The sequence below is a fragment of the Prionailurus bengalensis genome, chromosome B3, assembly GCF_016509475.1.
Source record: "Prionailurus bengalensis isolate Pbe53 chromosome B3, Fcat_Pben_1.1_paternal_pri, whole genome shotgun sequence".
NCBI lineage: Eukaryota > Metazoa > Chordata > Mammalia > Carnivora > Felidae > Prionailurus > Prionailurus bengalensis.
Window position 1 is genome coordinate 101,109,248 of NC_057355.1, and position 21,827 is coordinate 101,131,074.

The 21,827-nt window shown below is 37.4% G+C and overlaps 2 non-coding genes and 2 pseudogenes across 2 annotated transcripts; 1 reads left to right on the top strand and 3 right to left on the bottom strand.

Moving 5' to 3' along the window:
* Positions 1-902: 902 nt before the first annotated feature.
* LOC122469879 lies at positions 903-972 on the bottom strand. Its single transcript, XR_006293759.1, has one exon. It is a non-coding gene; the product is annotated as a small nucleolar RNA U2-30 (small nucleolar RNA).
* Positions 973-1,139: 167 nt separating this feature from the next.
* LOC122469880 lies at positions 1,140-1,218 on the bottom strand. The gene has a single exon (XR_006293760.1). It is a non-coding gene; the product is annotated as a small nucleolar RNA U2-19 (small nucleolar RNA).
* Positions 1,219-8,875: 7,657 nt separating this feature from the next.
* LOC122468102 lies at positions 8,876-13,413 on the bottom strand (annotated as a pseudogene).
* A 2,468-nt stretch (positions 13,414-15,881) lies between these two features.
* Positions 15,882-16,751, top strand: LOC122467953 (annotated as a pseudogene).
* Positions 16,752-21,827: the final 5,076 nt, after the last annotated feature.

Sequence of the window (21,827 nt, forward strand, 5' to 3'; positions counted from 1 at the left end):
TAGTCCCTTAACCTATTTTATTTTTCTTTTTGCTCCTCTTTTTGGATGAATTCTACTGCCCTATCTTAGAGTGTGCTGATTTTTTCTTTCACTTCATCTGCTATTAAAACTTTCTATTGAGGGGCACCTGGGTGGCTTAGTCGGTCAAGCATCGGACTTTGGCTCAGGTCACGATCTCACAGTTTGTGAGTTCGAGCCCCGCATCGGGCTCTGTACTGACATTTCAGAGCCTGACATCTCAGATTCTGTGTCTCCTTCTATCTCTGTTCCTCCCCCACTTGTGCTCTGTCTCTCTGTGTCTCTCAAAAATAAATAAATGTAAAAAAAAAAAAACCTTCTATTGAATTTTTCAGTTCAATTATTAAATTCTTCAGGTATGTGACTTCTGTTTGGTACTTTCTTATATTTTTCATCTCCTGTTGAAATTCTCACTTTGTTCATGCATTGTTCATGCATTGTTTTCCTGACCTCAGCAAGTGGTCTTTATGACCATTGTTTTGAACTTCTTGTCAGGTAAATCACTTATCTCTCTTTCATTAAGGAATTTTTCTGAGGTTTTAGTTTGTTGTTTTGTTTGGAACATATTCCTCTATTCATTTTTCTTGACTCTTTCTGTTGATTTTCTGTGCATTAGATAAAACAACCACGTTTCTCGGTCTTGAAGGGGTGGTCTCATTTAGGCAATGAACCTTATTATTCAATCCTGACTTCCTTGTGGTTTTCTCTCAAAATTTTGTGGTTGTCCAAATGGCCTTCTACGTTCTTAGTGGCTTCCAGTAGTTGAGGGTGTGCCAATATTTCTCATTGTCCCAAAGGGGAAGATCTCAGTCAGCACTAAATGCAGACAGATTAGAAGCACTCAGGGAGCATCTTTTTAACTTTCTTTAAAAAATTTTTCATTTTGAGCTCAGAGAAAGTGTAGAAACCCTTGTAGTTATAAAGGTCTGTATTAAAACCTTTTCATCATTGATTAGAGCTGATTAGTCTTTCATACACATACATAATTACCCCCACACATATCTTACTCATCCATCACCAAGTTCTCACTATTTTACTGTCACTTTTATGAACACACATCCACACACGCATGCATTCCTAACTCTAGACATAAGCCCTTATTGTTTTAAATTACTTTTGCTTCTCAGAACTACAAAGATCATGCATCAGGTAGATTGGAAGGCCTCTGATACTCAGACTTGGGTATTTTCATCATTGAGCCACTTCTTTTTAAAGTATGTAAATATACCTCTTGGAGCACCTGGGTGGCTCATTCATTTAAGCGTCAGACTGTTGATTTCGGCTCAGGTCATGATCTCATGGTTTGTGGGTCGACCCTGCATTGGGCTCCACACTGACAGTGCAGGGCCTGCTCAAGATTCTTGTTCTCCCTCTCTCTGCTCTTCCCCCCATCTCTGAAAATAAATAAATAAACATTAAAAAAAAAAAGATTCTCTCTCTCCCTCTCTCTTTGCCCCTCCCCTGCTCATGCTCTCTCACTCTCAAAAAAAAAAAAATTAATTAAATTACGTATGTAAATATACCTCCTTCAGGGGCAGACTGGGAGATGTGTGTTTCTGTCTGCTCCCTCTGCACATCAAGCCCTGAGGGGGATAGACAGTTAAGAATTGTTTCTTTGTTTGCTACCAACCCACTGAATCCATGAACACGAGTCCCACTGGCTACCAGTGCCAGGTTATCAAGAGATGTGTCCTCTGGGGGGCAGCCACAAAAGCCAGGGTGGCACCCGTTATGCATAAGCTCCTTTCTCAAAGACGTTGGTAACGTGGAGTGGGACCAAGGGAGAGCACAAAGATGGTGCCTGCTGGCGTTCCTGGTTTCTGGAGAGGATGGCAATGGGCCTCTAGATGTGTGTTATGATAGAAGCCTGCCCCACAGGTCACAGCTATTGAGAGATAAACTAATAGGCCTCTTTCACAAAAAGGTTGCATGTCAATCTGCTGCCTCTGCAGTGTGCAGTGAGGGATGGATACCTCCTTAAGAATGGTTTCTCTCTTACAGTCTTGTGGTACCTGCAAACATAAGCCCCATTAGAGGGCTTCCTCTGGGAGCAGCTGCAAAAACTGGGGCACCAGACATGTGGACGAGCTCCTTTTTGGGATATACTGATGACCTACCTGGAGTGAGGCAGAGGGAGAACAGGAAGTTGTCCCTACCAGTCTCTGTGGTTTCTGGAGAATACTGCAGTTGGCCTCCAGAAGTGTTTTAAATTAGAAACCTGCCCCTCAAGCCAAAGCTTTAAAGGTAAGCAATAGCTTCTTTCATGGGGAAACTGGGCATGATTCAGTCTGCTCCCTCTGCGCTGGGCTCTGAGGGCCAAGCCATGGTGAGTCCACACATATCCTGTAAGAACTATTAGTTCCCTATAGACTGTGGATCTCGTGGATGTAAGTCCCTGTTGGCTTTCAGAGCTAGATGTTTTGTGAGTCCATTTCTCAGGTAGAAGTCTTAAAAGTTGTGGTGCCAGCTCTGGTGTCCAAGCCCTTCTCTCCTCAGAGAGAAGCTGGGAGTTGTGAGCTCCCTCCTAGTTGTGTGTTGCTGCTCCAGGGATGAGATTGTGTCTGAGGCTTTCCTACTCATTTCAGTGGGAGTTTTTTCTCACTTGCCTGATGTGTAAGAGTCACTCAGCTAGTTTCTAGATTTCTTTCAGAGGGGATTGTTCTGTATGTAGCTGAAGATTCAGTGTGTCTGTGAAAGGAGGTGACTTTAAGGTTCTCTTTTGTCACTGTCTTGAACCAGAAAAACAGTTTGTGGATTCTTATAAGAAATGCTATATCATCAATGTTTCTGCTGGCAAAGATCATGATATTATGTGGGAAAACATGCTATCAGTGATTGAGTTGAGAAATGATTTGGGAGTGTTGGGTTCAATGAAAACTGTTAAGAATACCTTAACCCATTTATTTCATTCATATTTTTCTTGTAATATTTGCACAAGAATTATATATAACAATCTATGTCTACTTACATAAATGTCTCTTTTGCTAGGTTTTGAAATAGAATTTCTAAGTGTTAAGAAAGTATGTGTTATAGTTTTTAATTGGCCGTATTCTTTTTTTGTGGTATATAAACTAATGATAGGTCTTAGAGTAGATGTATCTTAAGATTTGATGAAATATGGTACATACCTTAAACATATTAATGTTCATAAATTATTTGATCCTTATGTTAATACTGGGAGATAAGACAGGCATTATTATTTCCATAAGACAAATGAAACTCAGGTGGTTTTCATTTTGTTATAGATGAGGCTGTGTTATATTTTATAGACTTTCAAACTTAACCTAATAAGACAGTTCAGTAATTTATTTTTTATAATGTTAAACCAAAACTTTATAGCATTTTTACTGTTGAGTAGATCATGTTACATAATGACACTTTTTGGAAAGTGTGATGTTATAAAAGAAACATGACTGGTGATAAAGCACAGGGCTATTTATGTGTGGAGTTAGGGACACTCGGATATGACAGCAATTCCTGGAAGGGAAGCACAGGATCAAACCTAGGAGAAATGTGGTTGTATGTAAAACATCTCAAATCTAATAGAACTGTGAAGTGTATTTATTAACATGTTATAGATAACAACATATGTCTTGTTCAGACCTTCAAAAGTGGCTCATTTTTTCGTAGGTGCTGTGTCTTCACATTATACAGTTGCCTATATCTACTGCTTGGTAGTCAGCTTCCTGCTTCCAAGCAATAGAAACCAAATGTGGAAGGATTGTTAGTTTATAGAATCAATGGGAAGGCTGGAGAACCAACCAGGCTTAAAAAACAATAGAGGCCAAGTGAGGCTAGGCAGCCAAGAACAGCCAGCTGCCCAGAGTCTGGGGAAACTGTATTTTGGTCTTTCAGTTTCCTCCTGTCCAGAGTCAGACATTGTTGAATTTTCAAAATCAGATCCAGGGTAGCCAGAATAAGCACATGTACACTTTATTATAATATATTATGCCATATATATTTTGTTTAAATATGATTGAATGGAACATTTAAAATGTGCATTTAATGAGGCCACTTTTAGGTATAAAGAATTGTTTTATTATAATTACTTTTCTTTTGAAGAGTGCTCTTAAATACTGGAAGACATTCCTAGAACCACAACATTCATCCTGCTGTTGGCACAGCCTATTTTATTAACTCCTTCCTTGCTGAAAGTTAAAATATATATGGGTATCTCCTCCTGCCCCTGCGCAGAAATTAAGCCAATTTTATTGTGAAATATATTATGATTCACCTTACTTGCTGGAATTCACCTATAAAACTGGGTATGGCTATGGGTGGCAGAGAGTCATTTTTAGGCATTCCTTGATTATACCATTCTCCAGTGTCACTTGACTTCCAACTCTGAATTCAGTCTTTAAGTATCTAACATATAGTTTGTGTACCCATTTATTTGTTTATTGCTTACTGCAAAGGTAATGAATGGTTGTTTTAAAATCTGTAACATTACAGAAACACAGAACAAAGAGTGACCATTCCCCATAATCCTGCTCTCAAGGATTATGTTAATATTCCTGTTAATAATATTATGTTAATAGTTTGGTAGATCTTCATCCAGACTGCCTGGGTTCCATTTCCAGCTTTTCCATTTAGCTGGCCACCTTGGACAAGTTATTTGTCCTCACACTGCCTCAGTTTCCTCATTTCAGCATAATAGTACTGTCTTACAAGGTTTTGTGAGGGTTTAATAGATAAGATGAAAAGTGTTCAGCATAATTACTAGCGTATAGTAAGTGCTTGATAAATGCTAGTTTGTATATGTGTATTGGTCAAGATAAGCTAGATTATATTGCAATAACAAACAATCCATCCAAATCTCAGTGGCTTAACACAACAAAAATTTCTTGCTAATGCTGCATTTCTTACACAGATTAGCAGGGTGTTTTCTCCGTGTAGTCAGTCAGGGGCCCTGGCTAATGGAGGTTCGACCATGTTGTGGCCACACTCTGTAATACGTTGTGCTTTTAGTCACCATAAAGAGACTATAAAATCACACATGGATTTTTTACTGCCTCAGCCCATAATTGACATACTCTACTTCCATTTACAATTTATTAGTCATAACTAGTAACCATGGCTCTGCCCTGCTGCAAGTCAGGTGTGACATGTGAAAGGGGAGTGCAGAATATTTTGGTGAGTGCTACAACCTGTGGCAAGGCCATTCCTCCCCCTACTCCCCAGTATGGCATAATATTATCCAAACTGTGTTGCAGGTTTTTTTTTTTTATTTCATAGTAAGACTAAATTTATTCAATACCCTAGTAAAAGTTTTGATTATAGTTATCCAACAGTATAAAAAGTACAAAACAGATTGGTAGATTTCTAATATATTAATACAAAGTGCATGACTACATACAGTACATCCTACAGGCAAAGAGGTGGAAGGGGAAAAAGAAGGCCTTGGTTGAGGTCTAGTAATAGATAAATAAATACAGAGGTAGAGATGATCCATATTATGGTATATTCTAACACCAATACTATAGCCAAAATGTACAACAAAAAAAAAAAACATTTTGAAACAACAGGAGGAAGATGATAATGGCTGGGACTCTTGTAATTTACCTCAGAGGCTATGGGAGAGCCAACCCAACTCACGGTGTAATCTGTGCATATGGCTTGTAGTTTTTGCCATAAGGAAGAAATATAAAATTTTAGGTTTGGATTAAGAACTATAAAACTACAGGGTGCCCATAAAAAGTGGCTCACTCCTTACTGTTATTTATACTAATTTTTAAAATCCAGTTTTAAAAATAAGCACTGCTGGCACAAGAACGGACACTCAGATCAATGGAACAGAATAGAGAACCCAGAAATGGACCCACAAACGTATGGCCAACGAATCTTTGACAAAGCAGGAAGGAATATCCAATGGAATAAAGACCGTCTCTTCAAGTGGTGCTGGGAAAACTGGACAGCGACATGCAGAAGAATGAACCTGGGCCACTTTCTTACACCATACACAAAAGTAAACTCAAAATGGATGAAAGACCTAAATGTAAGACAGGAAGCCATCAAAATCCTCGAGGAGAAAGCAGGCAAAAACTTCTTTGATCTTGGCCGCAGCAACTTCTTACTCAATACGTCTCTGGAGACAAGGGAAACAAAAGCAAAAATGAACTACTGGGGCCTCATCAAAATAAAAAGCTTCTGATTTTTATTAAAAGCGAAGGAAATAATCAGCAAAACTAAAAGGCAACCGACAGAATGGGAGAAGATATTTGCAAATGACATATCAGATAAAGGGTTAGTATATAAAATCTATAAAGAACTTATCAAACTCAACACCCAAAAAACAAATAATCCAGTGAAGAAATGGGCAAAAGACATGAACAGACGCTTCTTAAAGGAAGTGCATCCAGATGGCCAACCAACACATGAAAAAATGCTCAACATCACTCATCATCAGGGAAATACAAATCAAGACCACAATGAGATACCACCTCACCCCTGTCAGAACAGCTAACATTAACAACTCAGGCAACAACAGATGTTGGCAAGGATGCTGAGAAAGAGGATCTCTTTTTCAGTGCTGGTGGGAATGCAAGCTGGTGCAGCCACTCTGGAAAACAGTATGGAGGTTTCTCAAAAAATTAAAAATAGAACTACCCTATGACCCAGCAATTGCCCTACTAGGCAGTTATCCATGGGATACAGGTGTGCTGTTTCGAAGGGACACATGCACCCCCATGTTTATAGCAACACTATCAACAATAGCCAAAGTATGGCAAGAGCCCAAATTTCCATCGATGGATGAATGGATAAAGAAGATGTGGTGTGTATATATATATAACGTGGTGTGTATACATATATATATATATATATATATATATATATATATATATATAACGTGGTGTGTATATATATATATAACGGAGTATTACTTGGCAATCAAAGAGAATGAAATCTTGCCATTTGCAACTACGTGGATGGAAATAGAGGGTATTATGCTAAGTGAAATTAGTCAGAGAAAGACAAAAATCATATGACTTCACTCATCTGAGGACTTTAAGAGACAAAACAGATGAACATATGGGAAGGGAAACAAATATAAAAACAGGGAGGGGGACAAAACAGAAGAGACTCATAAATATAGAGAACAAACTGAGGGTTGCTGGAGGGGTTGTGGGAGGGGGGGTAGGCTAAATGGGTAAAGGGCACTAAGGAATCTACTCCTGAAATCATTGTTGCACTATATGCTAACTACTTTGGATATAAATTTTAAAAAATAAAAAATAAAATTAAAAAAATAAAAAATATATTAAGTGCAAAAAAAAAATAAGCACTGAGTCATGTTGTTATAGGGTAGGCAAATGATCCTCCCTGATTATGAAAAGGCTGAACCGGTGATAGGTTATTCCTGAACGTTTAGAAAAGAGGCACTGAGAGTACTTTGGTTTGGGTTCAAGTAAAAAGCCTTCAAATGAAGATTTTGGAATTGAAGAGCTCCGTGTTCAGGATGCATCATCTGACATCTCAGTGTTCACAAAGCCTGACTGAAAGAAGTCAAACCTAAACCAGCCCACTCAGCATTAACACACACCTCTTTTCTTTTAGAATTTTACTTTAATATAGAGTGGAAAAAAAAAAAAACAAAACAAAAAACCCAAACCCTAACAGGTTAAAATCAAACAACCACTCTACACAGACAAAACCTTCACAGAGGTCAACTGAAGTAATCCAGAGCTAAAACTGAATTGTGCAGATTTTCAATGAAGTCACCAGTCATGTAACACAAAGGCAATTATTTACACACTAGGCAAGCCCTCTAAGAAATGTGCCCCAAGAAGCATTAACCTTTGTTTTTTGTGTGTGCCATCCTGAAGATTTGCACATTTTTTTAAAATAATTTAACATTTTTTTTTCAACGTTTATTTATTTTTGGGATAGAGAGAGACAGAGCATGAACGCGGGAGGGGCAGAGAGAGAGGGAGACACAGAATCGGAAACAGGCTCCAGGCTCCGAGCCATCAGCCCAGAGCCTGACGCGGGGCTCGAACTCACGAATCACAAGATCGTGACCTGGCTGAAGTCGGATGCTTAACCGACTGCGCCACCCAGGCACCCCTTTAACGTTTTTAATAGAATGTGATCTCTACCGTGCGGTAATGCTTTGGTACTCTTTATTTAGGATTCCTCATCCTAAAACTTGACATTTCCCCAGAGGAGCTTTGATTCTGCTTTAGAAGTTTCAATATAGATTAAAATCTTTATCAAAAATCAATACGGAGGGAGGTGACAGAGGATGCAACATATACGCTCAAGTTACCTCTTTGTATATTTAGAAATTACTGCTTCAAGGTGTTTGCACCAGAGAGCTTTGTGCTGCTTAATATTCAGTAGTACAGGTTTGAATCATCAGAACCTTGGCAAGACCTTAAATTATTAACAACTACCTCTTGGGGCAAGTCCGTGTTACTGAGTTATGACAAATTTATTATCATGAAGGAAAACAAGCACAGCCAGTCATCTTAAAAATGCCCCAACCACTGCTTCTCAATATAGAAAGACTAAAACTACATATGTTTATCATACAACAAATCCCATCTCTGTCCTCTGTAATTCCCCTAGTTTCATTCGTTAAAAGGGGATTTAAAAAAAAAAAAAGACTTAAAGAGCACTTTACAGCATCATTCAGCTTTCCTATGAAATACTCAACATCTTAAATATTATGTATACTTTTTTTCTTTTAGTAAGCTAGACACTGGCTTCAGAGTTTGTGGAACTGGAGGAGAAATAACAACCCATTCAAAACTATTCTAGAAAGTGTCTTTTGGCAGAATAGCAGGTATCCAAGTTAAAAATAGGAGGGTTTTGTTGCTTTGTTTTCTTTCCAAAATTTAAATTGTTTTTTTGTTCCCCTTCTACCTAAATCTCAGTTACCACTCCTGAGTGGAGATGGGCAGAGGCTCTGGCCCCTGCTCCTCCGGCTTCTCAGCAGCTGCTTTCTTATTGCTGCAGCAAGGCTTGAATAGATGTGTGTCAATGAGAACTTCTCCAAAACGGCATTTATAGATAATCCTGCAACGTATTTTCTGTCTTTTCCAGTATGTGAGACCTAAAAAGGAAAAAAACTGGTGTTCTGTTAGAGCCAGAAGCCATCTCTGTGTCTGAGCCACCATCTGACTTGTTACTGTAACAAGGAGACTGAGCTGGAAAGGCACTTGAGGTGGTACTGTGAGCATCAGAATTGTGACATTTAAATTCCTTCTGTAGTTTACTGATCTGGTTGCTTTTTATCCAGTTTCCAGATAGAGTTTTCACTTTCTTTGGTTTCAATGTTGTCTTCAGACTGGATCCTGCCCTTGCATCTACCACATGATTCCAGTTTTTATTTTTATTTTTTTTAATCCTGCTGGCAATTTCTTCCGTCTTTTCACAAGCAGGACACAGGCATTACAGATGTCTCCTGAATAAGTCTCATGCAACCCAAAACAGCTCTGGAAGTCCTTTTCATAGCGTTTACTGTCAGTGAATCGAGAACTGGAGGACTTAGCTCTGCAAATACAGCAGCCGTCTATACTTTGGTACATCTTTGGCTTGTGAAAACCAAACAACTTTTCTTCTGGTCAATAGTCTTCCAAAATCAGCCGTTCAATGCACAATAACGTTCCTGAGGTCTGGAGTGCACGCCAAGCTAGCCCCCCCACCCCCCTTCCACTTGCTCCCTTCTCCTCAACTGTCTTGTCTAGACAGATGGTCTACTGCAGTTCTGCAGTTGCTACCACTGGCTGGGAAGGTGTAGATTCCCCAGTTCTTTTTATGTTTTTTTTTTTAATATATATCATGAACATCTCCCCATGTCAATATGTATTAATTCGTTGACTATTTATTGAGCACTTCTTTGTAGTAGGCCTTGTTCTGGGTAATGGGAATGAAGAAGACATTTAATAAACCCTGTCTTCATGAAATTTATTGGATTGCAAACAGATAAGAAATAAAATATTTTTTAAGTATAATATGTTAGAAGGTGATAAATGTTACGGCAAGAAAAAAGAAAGGGAAGAGGCAGAGGGAGTTTGGGTGGTACAGTTTTAATTAGAGTGGTCACTGAAGGTCTTTGTGAGGTGATTTGAGTTAAATTCTGAAAGGTGTGAGAAATATCTTGTGAATATCTTTATGGAGAGAACATCCTAAGAAAATAAAACTATACATGTGGCTTGGTGATGTGAACATGAAGATGCATTTTCCTATTTTTGTATATGTTTAAAATTTTGTATATGTTTAAAATTATGAAAATAATTAAAAATGAAAAGTAAAGCTCATTATAAAGCTGATAATCAGATTTTATAGCCACATTTTGGAAAAGTCAGATAAAAAATATAATAAATATTGTCAATTTCTTAAAAAAAAATAAAGGTTTACCAGTTTACCTCCTTAGAAACAAAGCTTTAACTTGTTTCTATGTAGCCTCACTAACTGCCATACAATCCAGCACTTGATTATTGCTGTTTCTCACTGCATAATTGTGTTGTGTGTTAGTCTTATGTTTCCAATTACTTGTTAAACTTTTAATTGTATCTTTTTATCCCTCCTATCATTCCCTTTAAAGTGATTAGACGTATAGTAAATTCCCTATAAAAGTTACAGTAAAACTTAGTGATGACTTTTTAAAAATATCTCAATTGTTAATAACTCTCAAAGCATTTTGCTGTGTCGAGAATGAGAAAAGTTAATAAATAAGCCACACAAAATATATCCACAAGCAATTTAAAAGTTTGGATTATTAGAGAACCGGTTTAAAAATACTTTGAGTATTGGGGCACCTGGGTGGCTCAGCTGGTTAAGCTTCCAACTTTAGCTCAGGTCATGATCTCACAGTTCATGGGTTTGAGCCCGCATCAGGCTCTGTGCTGACAGCTCAGAGCCTGGAGCCTGCTTCAGATTCTGTGTGTGTGTGTGTCTCTCTCTCTCTGCCCCTTCCCTGCTCATGCTCTGTCTCTCTCTCTCAAAAATAAATAGACATTAAAAAATAAAATACTTTAAGTATTTTTTCAAGTAATTGGCTGGATGTGAAATACAGTTTGAATAGAGACATTTCTTAGTCACATACTTAGCATGATTCTTTCACTAAAAAATTTGTTTTTTCAGTGATTTGCTTTCTGTTGCCATACAACTAGGCTACATTGCACAAACATTTTGAGTAACTTCTGTCACTTTTTCCTTAAGATGACCGAGAGTCTGAACAATTAGATGATTATGGTTGAAGCAAAAAATGAAATCAGCCTTGTTCAGCCCAAAGAGTTTACTGAACTTTATAAAAGTTATTTGGCCAGATTGTGAGGTAACGCCCAGATACCAATGAGGAGTGTATCTGAAGGATCACTCATTTAGAACCACCCTGTATTTAGGGGAAGTGGTGACAGGCTGGTCGAGGAAGACGTTTGTTACAGACAAATTTGTCAGTGTTAGTCACACAGTTAGAACATAATGTTTAGAAGAAAATGCATGACACTGTTGGGAAGCTATGTTGGAAAAGCTGTGGCCAGGGAAAAGAGATTACAAATTGTACTTCCATGACAGAGATAACTTGGAAATATGCATAAAAAGTTTTGTTTTCATAATTTAGTTCACTCTAGTTATCTATTTTATATGAGGCAGAATCTCTGTTTTGAGAATATCATTACCTTAGGAAGGAAGGATTACTACATTATGCTGACATTAAATTAGAAATATTTTTAAGATTCAGAATGATTATTTTTTCGGTATCAGACTGTCTAATCATAGGCCTTATCTAATCATTAAAACAGTTTCCGAAAAGTGGCCATTTCTCATTGTCAAACACAGAAACCATGGCATCATCATAATTCACAGGTTACCAAACTACTTTTAGACCATAAACCAATAATTTTGATGTCTGAACCTCAATTCCCTCATCTGAAAAAATAGAGACACAGATTACCCTCCTTCACCATTTTATTGGTATGTTTTGAGTATACCATTTCATGAGCCTCGTTCTTCTCGGCAGAAACTTGAGCAAAGGGAAAAATAAAGAATAATAATACAACCATTCATGGTGCCCTTGAAACAATGTGCCCATGTTAATTGCTAATCCTCCTCTGAAGGGAGAATTTCCTTATATTTCTACCTAATTACTAGAGGTACTTTACACTGCTCTGTCCTACCTAGCACGCATTCTGTGCTCAATCATCATTTATTCATTCATTCTTTTAGTGAGTTCGTCATTTACCAAATATTAAGATCTTACCGTGTGTCAGCTAGGGACTGGAGATACAAAGAAGGATAAAACAGTTCCAATTCTCATGGAACTGATAATAGAGGAAGGGAGACCATCACTATAAGTAGTTACAAATGCACTGAGTTTATGCAAAAGTAGTACGGGGTGCTATGGGAGTTTTCAGCAGGGGATTAGGTAACCTATTTTAGATCAGATTGGGTTTTAGAGACATCAAAGCTAAAACAAGAAAACTGAGGGGGAGTTGGCTAAGTAAAGAGTATAGGGGAAAGTGATTTAGGCAGAAGGAATAGCACTGATAGATTTTGAGGTACTGAAAGGAAAGCCAACATGCTACAATGTAGAGAGACAAAATCCAGATCTTGGAGTCTTTATTGTTTGGTCTTTATTCTGAGAGTAATGGGAAGCCATTGAGGATTTTTGTTTTCTGTTTTATATGTTTAAACAGGGAAGTAACATAATCACTTGCATTTTTAAAAGATCGTTCTAGGCACTATGTGAAGAATGGAGGGGAGGATGGCCCACAAATAATACATGTGGGTAAACAGAAGACAATCGGAGGAAATGAATTAGGGAGTTGGCAAAGAGGAAGAGGAAAAAGTGGACTGATTCAAAAGATATTTAAAAGACAAAATCAATAGGATTTGATTGTGAGGGAAAGATGAATCAAGGATGACTTCCAGATTTCTGGCTTAAGGAAATGGGTGGATGTCATTTATTTAAATAAGGAATACTGGAGGAAGAGAAGGTTTGGGAAGGAGAATCATGAATCATAGTTGACCAGTACATAGCATACACAATAAGCCCTTTAGAATACAAAAATCTCAGGATAGAGATTATACATAGATATGCAAATACAGGTTCTCATCAAAATCATACTCATAACTTGATCCTTAAGTCTTTTTAAATTATGGATGATATTTATATCCTTTCAGTGGTCCTTTTCAGTCCTTTTCTTGGGCATTTCAGATCCTTTTAGGCCAGGTCTTGGGTGTTATACTGGTTCCAGCTTTAAATTACATGATTTAAAGCCTCTTCTTTCTTTCTTTCTTTCTTTCTTTCTTTCTTTCTTTCTTTCTTTCTTTCTTTCTTTTTTTTCTTTTTCTTTTTCTCCTCTTTCTTATAGATTATAAAACCATAACTTCTTCTTTTCTTTTATCCTAACATCTCTCACGTAGGATCTGATGTCGTCTGAAGATCATTTCCGCAGCTTGAATTTTCTTTATTTCTTACATATTTTTTTTCTCCATTGGGTTATAATAACTCAATAACTTCCTTCCCTCCAGCTACTAATCTTCCCTGTATTGTACCATTTCCAAAACTTAACAACAACAACAACAAAACTATCATGAAGGAAGAAGCATTTTTAATCACAAGCCATTATTGCCAAATATTGCCGAGGAACACCTGTTTCATAGTAATGAAACAGATGTTTTGATGAATGTCTACAGATGTTTTTCAGTCTTCACAAAAGATACAGCTAAAAAATAAGAATATAGAAAAATTGAAAATAAAGTAGTAGAAAATATACATTAGGTAAATACTGAGTGAAATAAAGCTAGTATAAATCTATTAATATCAGAAAATGTGAGATTTTAAAGCAAAAAGCAATTAAAGAGGATCACTAGAGATGATAAAAGGATCAAATCACCAGGAACAACAGGGAGTTAGAGACAAATTCCACAATTATAATGAGAGATTTCAACAGCTATTTCTCAGTGTTACATCAAGCACACAAAAAAGCAAAGTTAACAAGATTGTTGAAAACTTGAACGAAACAAATTAATATACTTGATTCAATGGACATATACAGAATGCTCCACAGAAAAACTGCAGAATACATGTTCTTTCAAGTGGAATACTTTTGATAATATTTGTAACCATATATTGGGCTATAAAGGAAGTCTGAACAAATTTCAAAGGACTGGTGTCATACATATTGCATTCTTTGATCACAGTGGGATAAAATGAAAAATCTGTACTGAAAAAATAATTATAAAAGTTCGTATATTTTGGGGCGCCTGGGTAGCTCAGTCAGTTAAGTGTCCAACTTTGGCTCAGGTCATGATCTCGCAGTTGGTGAATTCAAGCCCTGCATCTGGCTCTCTGCTGTCAGCGTGGAGCCCACTTTGGATCCTCTATTCTCCCCTCTCTCTACCCATCCCCCACACTCTCTCTCTCTCTCTCAAAAATAAACATTAAAAAAATATTAAAGTTCTGGGGCGCCAGGGTGGCTCAGTCGGTTGAGCATCCGACTTCGGCTCGGGTCATGGTCTCGCGGTCTGTGAGTTCAAGCCCCATGTGGGACTCTGTGCTGACAGCTCAGAGCCTGGAGCCTGCTTCAGATTCTGTGTTTCCCTCTCTCTCTGCCCCTCCCCTGCTCATGCTCTGTCTCTCTCTGTCTCAAAAATAAATAAATGTTAAAAAATTTTTTTTTAAATATTAAAGTTCTTATGTTTAGATACTAAGAAATGTATTAATGAATCAATGATAAAATAATGGAAATTTGAAGATCTTTAAACTGAAGGATAAAAATATTGCATATTAAAAAATGATGGAGATTGCTACTTCTAGACATGATGGAGTAACTGGTATTGGACTTTACCTTGTGTCACCAATAACTTTAAAAGTAGCAAAATATGTGAAGCAACTGTTTTCAGACAGTAGATGGTAGCACAGGGAAATGATCCTTAAAATAAGGGAAACATGTAAGGTAACCTTAATGTTTGCCTTCCCTTTCTGAATGAGGGCACTTTCTGATCTGTGGTGTAGGTCTCTCTCAAATAAATAAATACAAACTTTAAAAACAAAGAAAAAAAAAAGAAAATGGAATATTACAGTATGTAAAGGAAATAATACATCATTACCAGGATGGTTATATCTCACAAATCCAGGATTAGTTTACTATTAAAAACAAAACATGCTTAATAAAATTCAACACAGTTATGATTTTTTGAAAAAACTTCTTAATAAAGGAATAAAAGAGACCATTCTAACCAGATAAAGGTTAGCTTCCAAATCCAACAGCTAACGTTATTCTTTTTTTAAAAATTTTTTAACGTTTATTTATTTATTATTTATTTATTTATTTTTAAAAGGGACAACTAAGAGACTCTTTTTTTTTTTAACGTTTATTTATTTTTGGGACAGAGAGAGACAGAGCATGAACGGGGAGGGTCAGAGAGAGGGAGACACAGAATCTGAAACAGGCTCCAGGCTCTGAGCTCTCAGCACAGAGCCCGACGCGGGGCTCGAACTCAAGGACTGCGAAATCATGACCTGAGCCGAAGTCGGCGGCTTAACCGACTGAGCCACCCAGGCGCCCCCTTAATTTGATATATTGAAAGCATTCTCATTAAGCTTAGGAACAAGTAGCATAAAGGAGAAAAGATCTAAGTGGATCTTGTGGTGAGAAAGATACCCCTGGAACTCTGCAACACTGGCTCAATATAAGTAAATGAATTATGTTTATTGATTATAAAACTCAATATTGTTTTCTTAAAATAATGTCTTCCCAAAATGATCTATAAATTCAATGCAATATCAATCAAAATCCAAATGAAACGTGTGTGTGTGTGTGTGTGTGTGTGTGTGTAACTTGTTAAACTATATCTATAATTTATATGTAAGAGCCATAAATATACTTATGAAGAAGAATAAGATGGGGAGATTTGCCATAGAGGTTACCTTATTAAAAAGCTATAGTAACTGAGCCTTTTGGCTCCTTGAACCTTGTCATGGCCGTTGGCAAGAATAAGCACCTTACAAAAGGTGGCAGAAAGGAAGCCAAGAAGAAAGTGGTTGATCCATTTTCTAAGGATTGGTATGATGTGAAAGCAGCAGCTATGTTCAGTTTAAGAAATATTGGAAAAACACTAGTCCACCAGAACTCAAGGAACCAAAATCATATCTGATGGCCTCAAGGGTCGTGTTTTTGAAGTGAGCCTTGTTGATCTGCAGAAAGTTGTATTCAGAAATTCAAGATAATTTTTGAGGATGTTCAGGGTAAAAACTGCCTAAGTTCCATGGCATGGATCTTATCTGTGACAAAATGTGCTCCTTGGTCAAAAATGGCAGACCCTGATTGAAGCCCATGTTGATGTCAAGACTACTGATGTTTATTTGCTTCATCTATTCTGTATTGGTTTTACTAAAAAATGTAACAATCAGATTTAGAAGACCTCTTATGCTCAGCACCAACAGGTCCACCAAAATTCAGAAAAAGATGATGGAGATCATGACGTGGGAGGTGCAGATAAATGACTTGAAAGAAGTGGTCAGTAAATTGATTCCAGACAGCTTTGGAAAAGACATGGAAAAGTCTTGTCAATCTCTTTATCCACTCTATGCTGTCTTTGTTAAAAATGTAAAAATGCTGAAGAAGCCTGTGTTTGATTTGGGAAAGCACATAGAGCTTCATGGTGAAGGTAGTGGTTCTGGAAAAGTTACTGGGGATGAGACTGGTACTAAAGTTCAATAAAACCTGTTTAAAATTTAGATATTTAATGGTGACAAATAAAAAATGTTTAAAAAAAAAAAGGACACCTGGGTGGGTCAGTTGGCTAAGCATCCAACTTTGTTCAGCTCAGGTCATGATCTCAAGGCTCGTGGGTTTGAGCCCCACATCTGGCTCTGTGCTGACAGCTTAATATTGTGTCTCCCTCTCTCTCTGCCGCTCCCTGACCTGTGCTCTGTCTCTCTTCTCTAAGATGAATAAACACCAAAAAAACAAAAAAAAGAAAAAAACGTATAGTAATTTTAAGATAGTGTTACTGGTTTAAGGATAGAAAAAGTGACCAATAGAATAGAACAGAGTACCCAAACAGAACCACACCTATATGGAAACTTGATTTGTGACAGATTTTTTTTGTGGATCAGTGAAAGAAAAAATGGACTTAAAAAAAGTGTTAATACAGTTTAAAAGCATGACATTAAACCCCTGCCTCTTATCATGCACTAGAATAAATTCCAAATAGATCGATGATTGGAACGAGAGGGGCAAATGATAAAACTTCTTTTTTTTATTAATAATGTATTTATTTTTTAATTTCCATCCAAGTTAGTTAGCATATGGTGCATTTCAGGAGTAGATTCCTTAATTCCCCTTACCCATTTAGCCCATTCCCCTCCCACAACCCCTCCAGTAACCCTCTGTTTGTTCTCTATATTTAAGAATCTCTTATGTTTTGTCCCTGTCCCTGTTTTTATATTATTTTTGCTTCCCTCCCTTAATGTTCATCTGTTTGGTATCTTGAAGTCCTCATATGAGAGAAGTCATATGGTATGTCTTTCTCTAATTTCGCTTAGCATAATACCCTTCAGTTCCATCCATGTAGTTGCAAATGGCAAGATTTCATTCTTTTTGATTGCTGAGTAATACTCCATTGTGTATATATACCACATCTTCTTTATCCATTCATCCATCGGTGGACATTTGGGCTCTTTCCATACTTTGGCTGTTGTTGATAGTGCTGCTATAAACATTAGGGTACATATGCCCCAGGATCCCGTGGATAAATGCCTAGTAGTGCAATTGCTGGGTCGTAAGGTGTCCTATTTTTAATTTTTTGAGGAACATCCGTACTGTTTTCCAGAGTGGCTGCACCAGCTTGCATTCCCACCAGCACTGAAAAAGAGATCCTCTTTCTCAGCATCCTTGCCAACATCTGTTGTTGCCTGAGTTGTTAATGTTAGCCATTATGACAGGGGTGAGGCGGTATCTCATTGTGGTCTTGATTTGTATTTCCCTGATGATGAGTGATGTTGAGCATTTTTTATATGTCGGTTGGCCATCTAGATGTCTTCTTTGGAAAAGTGTCTATTCATGTCTTTTGCCCATTTCTTCACTGGATTATTTGTTTTTTGGGTGTTGAGTTTGATAAGTTCTTTATAGATTCTGGATACTAACCCTTTATCTGATATGTCATTTGCAAATATCTTCTCCCATTCTGTCGGTTGCCTTTTAGTTTTGCTGATTGTTTCCTTCACTGTGCAGAAGCTTTTTATTTTGATGAGGTCCCAGTAGTTCATTTTTGCTTTTGTTTCCTTGCCTCTGGAGACGTGTTGAGTAAGAAGTTGCTGCAGACAAGTTCAAAGAGGTTTTTGCCTGCTTTCTCCTCAAGGATTTTGATGGCTTCCTGTCTTACATTGGGTCTTAATCCGTTTTGAGTTCATTTTTGTGTATGGCATAAGAAAGTGGGCCAAGTTCATTTTTCTGCATGTCGCTCTCCAGTTTTCCTAGTGCCATTTGCTGAAGAGACTGTCTTTATTCCACTGGATATTCTTTCCTGCTTTGTCAAAGATTAGTTGGCCATACGTTTGTGGGTCCATTTCTGGGTTCTCTATTCTGTTCCATTGATCTGAGTGTCTGTTTTTGTGCCAGTACCATACTGTCATGATGATTACAGCTTTGCAGTACAGCTTGAAGTCCGGGATTGTGATACCTCCAGCTTTGGTTTTCTTTTTCAAGATTGCTTTGGCTATTCGGGGTCTTTTCTGGTTCCATACAAATTTTAGGATTGTTTGTTTGAGTTCTGTGAAGAATGCTGGTGTTATTTTGATAGATATTTCACTGAATATGTAGATTACTTTGGGTAGTATTGACATTTTAACAATATTTGTTCTTCCTATCTAGGAGCATGGAATGTTTTCCCATTTTTTGTATCTTCTTCAGTTTCCTTCATAAGCTTTCTATAGTTTCCAGTGTATAGATTTTTCACCTTGTTGGTTAGATTTATTCCTAGGTATTTTATGGTTTTTGGTGCAATTGTAAATGGGATTCATTCCTTGATTTCTCTTTCTCTTTCTTTATTGTTGGTGTATAGGAATGCAACTGAATTCTGTGCATTGATTTTATTTATATCCTGTGACTTTGCTGAATTCATGGATCAGTTCTAGCAGTTTTTTGGTGGAGTCTTTTGGGTTTTGCATATAGAATATCATGTCATCTGTGAAGAGTGAAACTTTGACCTTCTCCTGGGTTATTTGGATGCCTTTTATTTCTTTGTGTTTTCTGATTGCTGAGGCTAAGGCTTCCAATACTATGTTGAATAACAGTGGCGAGGGTGGACATGCCTGTCTTGTTCCTGACCTTAGGGGGAAAGCTCTCAGTTTTTCTCCATTGAGGGTGATATTAGTGGTGGATCTTTCATATATGGCTCTTATGATCTTGTGGTATGATCCCTTTATCCCTACTTTCTTGAGGGTTTTTGTCAAGAAAGGGTGCTATATTTTGTCAATGCTTTCTCTGCATCTATTGAGAGGATTATGTGGTTCTTTTCCTTTCATTTATTGGTGTGATGTATAACATTGATTATTTTGTGGATATTGAACCAGCCCTGCATCCCAGGTATAAATCTCACTTGATCAGGGTGAATAATTTTTTTAATGTATTGTCAGACCTGGTTGGCTAGTATCTTGCTGCGGATTTTTGCATCCATGTTCATCAGGGAAATTGGTCTATAGTTCTCCTTTTCAGTGGTCTTTGTCTGGTTTTAGAATCGCTGGCTTCATAGAAAGAGTTTGGAAGTTTTCCTTCCATTTCTATTTTTTGGAACAGCTTCAGGAGAGTAGGTGCTAACTCTTCTTTAAATGTTTGATAGGTGGGAATGCAAGCTGGTGCAGTCACTCTGGAAAACAGTATGGAGGTTCCTCAAAAAACTAAAAATAGAACTGCCCTACAACCCAGCAATTGCACTACTAGGCAGTTATCCACGGTTTACAGGTGTGCTGCTTCGAAGGGACACATGCACTCCCATGTTTATAGCAGCACTATCAATAATAGCCAAAGTATGGAAAGAGCCCAAATGTCCATCGATGGATGAATGGATAAAGAAGATGTGGTATACATATACAATGGAGTATTACTCGGCAGTCAAAAAGAATGAAATCTTGCCATTTGCAACTACGTGGATGGAACTGGAGGGTATTATGCTAAGTGAAATTAGTCAATCAGAGAAAGACAAAAATCATATGACTTCACTCATATGAGGACTTTAAGAGAGAAAACAGATGAACATAAGGGAAGGGAAACAAAAATATAAAAACAGGGAGGGAGACAAAACAGAAGAGACTCATAAATATGGAGAACAAACGGAGGGTTACTGGAGGGGTTGTGGGAAGGGGGATGGGCTAAATGGGTAAGAGGCACTGAGGAATCTACTCCTGAAATCATTGTTAGACTCTATGCTAACTAATTTGGATGTAAATTTTAAAAAATAAAAAATAAAACAAGTTAAACAAAATATTTAAAAAAATGTTTGATAGGATTCCTCTAGAAAGCCATCTGGTCCTGGATTCTTGTTTTTTGGGAGATTTTTGGTTACTAATTCGATTTCTCTACTGGTTATGGGTCTGTTCAAATTTTCTGTTACTTCCCATTTCAATTTTGGTAGTTTATATGTTTCTAGGAATTTGTCCATTTCTTCCAGATTGCCCATTTTATTGGCATATAACTGCTCATAATATTCTCTGTTTGTATTTCTGTTGTGTTGGTTGTGATCTCTCCTCTTTCATTGTTGATTTTATTTATTTGGGTCCTTTCCTTTTTCTTTTTGATCAAACTGGCTAGGTTTTATCAGTTTTGTTAATTCTTTCAAAGAACCAGCATCTGGTTTCATTGATCTGCTCTACTGTTTGTTGTTGTTGTTATTGTTGTTGTTGTTTTTGGTTTTGATAGCATTGATTTCTGCTCTGATCCTTATTATTTCCTGTCTTCTGCTGGTTTGGGGTTTATTTGCTGTTCTTTTTCCAGCTCTTTAAGGTGTAAAGTTAGGTTGTGTATCTGAGACCTTTCTTCCTTCTTTAGGAAGGCCTGGATTGCTATATACTTCCCTCTTGTGACCGCCTTTTGATAAAATTTCTTGAAAACCATATAGAAAAATATTTTATGGCTTTGGAGTCCAAATGGATTTATTTCTTTTTTTTTTAATGTTTATTTTTGAGAGAGAGAGTGAGAGAGAGAGTGAGTTTGGGGGCAGGGAGGGGCAGAGAGAGAGGGAGACTCAGAACCTGAAGCAAGCTCCAGGCTCTGAACTGTCAGCACAGAGCCCGACGCCAGGCTTGAAGTCACCAACTGTGAGATCATAACCTGAGCTGAAGCAGACATTTAACTGACTGAGCTATCTAGGCGCCCCAGTCCAAAAATATTTCTTAAAGGAGATTCACAAAGTATAAATCAAAAAACAAAGATGACAGCCAAAACAGTCTTGAAAAAGAAGTCCAAATTTGGAGGATTCACACTTCCCAATTTCAAACCTAGTACAAAACTACAGTGATGAAGATACTGTGGTGATGGCATGAGGAAAGACATAGATCACTGGAATAAAATGGAGAATCCAGATATAAACTCTTCCATTTATGGTCAATTGATTTTTCACAAGGGTGCCAAAATAATTCAATGGAGAAAAAATTATCTTTTCAAAAACTGGTCCTGGGACAACTGAATATCCACACATGGAGGAATGAAATTGGATTCCTACCAGAACCTTACACAAAAATTAATAAAAATGGATCATAGACCTAAATGTTAAAAAACAAAACCAACCCCCCCCCCCAAAAAAAAAAACCCACTATAGAACTGCAAGAGGGATAACTGAGTGGCTTAGTTGGTTAAACA